This window comes from Oncorhynchus keta, chromosome 26 (genome assembly GCF_023373465.1).
Source record: "Oncorhynchus keta strain PuntledgeMale-10-30-2019 chromosome 26, Oket_V2, whole genome shotgun sequence".
NCBI classification, from domain to species: domain Eukaryota; kingdom Metazoa; phylum Chordata; class Actinopteri; order Salmoniformes; family Salmonidae; genus Oncorhynchus; species Oncorhynchus keta.
Window position 1 is genome coordinate 245,010 of NC_068446.1, and position 4,618 is coordinate 249,627.

A 4,618-nucleotide genomic window follows, 5' to 3' on the forward strand; every position below is an offset into this window, starting at 1 on the left:
AGCTAGCTTGCACTGTAGAACTAGCTAAAAGCTATTGTAGCTAGCAACCTCCACCTAACAAATATCATCAAAAATAAATGTCATTACCATCATAATAAACTTAAACGGCAGGCAACAGTCACATAATATAATTGGCTTAACAGCCAATGTGTATTATTTTGTCACGACTCCTACCGAAGGTGGCTCCCCTTCCTGTTCGGGTGGCGCTCGGCGGTCTTCGTCACCGGCCTACTAGCTGCCACTGATCTTTTTCTCCCCCTCCTTGTCTGTTTATTAGTTACACCTGTGTTTAGTTAGGTTAATTAGTTGGGCTTTATTATTCAGCCGGCCCGCCTGCTGGGTGTGTGGGATTGTTTTATGTGTACACGCCTGTAAGTCACGGTAGTTCGTGCACGTGAGTTATTCGAACTTATAGGACAGTTCCCCTGTGTTTTGGTGCGTTTGTTTGAGTGGCGTCGTTTTCACCTGTGTGGTGAATAAAGAAGTAGCGCTACCATATTAAAAAAAACATATATTTTCATCTTCTCTGTTTTAGTAACTTCCTGTTCTTTAACGGACGCCGGCTGACTGAAGTTCAAAAAAAGTCAGTACGCGATATCCGTCTCGCAACAGAGCCTTCAACCACAAGGTGCGTTGCTTTTTCACTCAGTTGTGTACGTCTCCATGAAAGTGTAACATTTGGCGTAACATAACACAGTGCTTATGGGTAATGTCAATGATTTTGTCAGCCTTCCACATCTGCAGTACAGAGGTGTTTGGCAGACCATCAGAAATCCCGAAAATCAGTCTTCTCATGAAAATGTTTGTAGCATCCAAACCGTTTGGGCTACAAAATAATATAACCCACTGTGGAAAGGGGAGACTCCCACGAACTCTCAGTTTTGCTCTATGTAGGCTCTCATCTAAAGGTAACCCATACAAATGAAATGGAAGTATGGAGGTAGTTTTGTGACAACAAAAACAAGGGGTTAAATGTGTCTAAAAAAACACATATTTCCTGAGATTTCTAATATCTTCTAGCTATAGGACAGACACCTAAAAACCTTATTTCTTATCATGTATTTTTTGACGGTCCTCTCCTCTACTATCTCTGCTTTCACTTCATACTGCCCTCTCTCCACAAATCAATGCAAAGATACTTCATTTCCATCACAAGGTGATTTACAGTGTAAGTCATACATAAAACACGGTATTCCTCCTGAGGTCCATTTAAAATGTTGGATCCAATGTGGTAAATTACTACTCTAAATGATTAACACAGCAGTTCATAAAGCTTCATTTGGAAGGGATATAAATACAGCACTAATTTAGATTTTATTAAAAAAAGGTAAGGAGGCCATCTAATGCTCTCAGTATCACCCCCTATCTTTGATAAGCACCATCTGTTGTCCCGTACGAACACTCACTTACCCAAATTGGAATATCAGACCAAAGCGGGTTTGTTAAAAAACTAATATCCTCAGATAACCTCCATGGAACGAATTGCAAAAATCGCTGAAGTTGGAGACTTTTATCTCCCTCACCAACTTCAAACATCTGCTATCTTAGCAGCTAACCGATCGCTGCAGCTGTACATAGTCTATCGGTAAATAGCCCACCCATTTTTACCTACCTCATCCCCATACTGTTTTTATTTATTTACTTTTCTGCTCTTTTGCACACCAATATCTCTACCTGTACATGACCATCTGATCATTTATCACTCCAGTGTTAATCTGCAAAATTGTATACATACACCCATATTTCTCCTGAGGTCATCTTGAGTGACCGAAGTCAAGAATGCTGGAACAAGGTATGGATGCTATAGGTTATATTCTCCAATTCTCCAGTCTCCAATTGTTTGTTTAATTAATTTTATACCGTTTGTTTTTGTTTTTCCATGGTACATGATCAGACATATTTCAATATCTTACATTGTAAATAGATGGCTTTCCTACCCCCTCCCACAGGTTTGGTGAATGGACCAACGGGACCGTCAAGACTGCCTTGATTGGTACCAGGAAGTGTGGGAGAACAACCTGAAGGTAATTCTCTTTGCACACAACAACAACATCCAGGCCTCCACTGAGTACAGACAGGAGCCTCAGCTGTTGACTGAGGTAAACAATGCAATTGTATCTACAATTATTGCTGTTTTTGTATAACATACATTCAGATTCCTGAAACCCCCCCTGATGTGGTGGTATGTCATGCCCTGACCTTAGAGAGACGTTTTATTTCTCTATTTGGTTAGGTCAGGGGTGGGCATTCTATTTTTTGGGGTGGGCATTCTATTTTTTTGTTTTCTATGTTTCGGCCGGGTATGGTTCTCAATCAGGGACAGCTGTCTATCGTTGTCTCTGATTGGGAATCATACTTAGATAACTATCCCCACTGAAAGGATGGTAAAATGGCTAACTGTTTTTGTTGTGGCACTTAGCCCTGTAAGCGGCACAGTTGTTGGCAACATTAAAAAAAAATATATATAAAAAAAAATTACAATGAAATTAAAATAAAATAAAATAAAAACACACAACAAACAAACAATTGTACGCTCACCATGCTGCACTTTGGTCTACTTCCAACGGCACCCATGACATGGAAGTTGTCGAACCAGATCACAGTGCTTTCAAGGACCAACTTCAGGCACGGACTGAGAAGGATGTGGAGGTTTTTGACCAGATAAAAAGTATTGTCCTCTGTTAATTTATTTTCTTGCCCTCCAAGAGATATGTAAGAAATGTATTTGTAATATGAAATATAATTGCATTTATTCCTGTTACTAATCAAGGTGAGACTGAACATTGACAAGTTGCAAGAGAAACAGAAGGACAGCTACCGGAGCAGAATCAATAAGGGGACCAAGTGTTATGACATCCGGTTGACTTACTCGGTTTGGAAGAAGGACGAAAGAAAGGCGAGACCTGGGAATACCTCGCTGCTCTTTCGCTCCTAGTTGGGGTCACCATCTGTTAAGGTGAAAATAAGAAATCTCGATAATAACTATTTGCATTTGCACACAAAATAACCCGAAGCTAGTTTAATTTTCACTAACACTGATATTTTTCTCTGTCTTCCTAGGATTACCTCGGTGGAAGCCAACAATCTACTCCAGCTTGAGCAGTTGGACGGTCGACCACTGAATGCACTGACGCCCTTACACTTCAGTGAAGCCCAATAGACAAAGTATGATCATCTTTGGTTGATATCTGAAAAAGCAAGAAAGTGTATATATGCTGAGCAGGAGGTATCCCATCCAACAGAACCAGTTTGTTCGGATCAGTCTGATTCTCTGTGCTCTGAGTCGGTGGGAGACCAGCTTGAGGTAGGCTATACCTTCCAAAAATGTTGAAAAGTACATGTCTCCAATTTATAACAGTGCACTAATCCATTACATTATCTCACAGCAAAGTGTAACCTGTTTGCTTGTTTACATCCATGTCTCCTACCCCGTTCCTTTTAACTCTGCTCCTGTTCTCCAGGACCTAGTGGTTCTGTCCAACAGCCAGATGTGGATCCACCTGATGTCCTCAATTACCAACCACCTTTTCATTACATGAACTGTACTCCCTATTCAGCCACAACTGTGGCCATGCGCACCCCCAACTCAATCATCAAGTTTGCAGATGACACAACAGTAGTGGGCTTGATTACAAACAACGACGAGACTGCCTACAGGGAGGAGGTGATGGCACTTGGAGTGGGGTGTCAGGAAACTCAACTTCAACTAAGGAGATGATCGTGGTCTTCAGGAAACAGCAGAGGGAGCACCCCCCCTATCCACATCGAAGGGACAGCAGTGGAGAAGGTGGAAAGTTTTATGTTCCTTCGCGTACACATCACAGACCAACTGAAATGGTCCACTCACACAGACAGTGTGGTGAAGAAGGCGCAACAGCGCCTCTTCAACCTCAGGCGGCTGAAGAAATTTGACATGTCACCTAAACCCTGACAATTTTTACAGATGCACTATCGAGAACATCCTGTCAGGCTATATCACAGCCTGGTATGGCAACTGCACAGCCCTCATCCGCAAGGCTCTCCAGAGGGTGGCACGGTCTGCACAATGCATCACCGGGGGCAAACTACCTGCCCTCCATGACACCTTCAGCACCCGATGTCCAAAAAAATCATCATGGACATCATATTAGGTCGTTGTTGGGGAATTGTTAGATATTACTGCACTGTCGGCACTAGAAGCACAAGCATTTTGCTACATTCGCATTAACATCTGCCAACCATGTGTATGTGACAAATACAATTTGATTACATCTACAGCTAGTGTTATTGTGAAGTCCTTATCTGTTAAGAAGGTATTCTTGCACGATCATACTGTGAACATGTGATACAGTTGAACTAAAAACACAAGCACTGCAAACTCTTAGCACAATGAAAGGAGCAGTGCCTGTCTCCTTCTTCAAGGCCCTCTTCTCTCCCTCTTCTGAGACTGGCTGCCTGTTGAGAACAAGAGACAGGCAGAACCTCTCACCCACACACACTCAACAACCACCTCAATATTCCACACACCGATGTTCAGTATTTTAATCTATGATTGCCATGTGAGTGTACAGAACAAATTCTGAAAATAAACTGTACCAAAAAAATCTACGTTGATATTATTAAAATATGAAACATTTCA

The 4,618-nt window shown here is 41.8% G+C and overlaps 1 long non-coding RNA gene across 1 annotated transcript; it reads left to right on the forward strand.

Moving 5' to 3' along the window:
* The first annotated feature begins 1,947 nt into the window (after positions 1-1,947).
* On the forward strand, positions 1,948-4,314 carry LOC118358681 (uncharacterized). The gene is made up of 4 exons (XR_004820497.2): positions 1,948-2,024; positions 2,771-2,956; positions 3,061-3,304; positions 3,462-4,314. It is a non-coding gene; the product is annotated as an uncharacterized LOC118358681 (long non-coding RNA).
* The last annotated feature ends 304 nt before the right edge of the window (positions 4,315-4,618 follow it).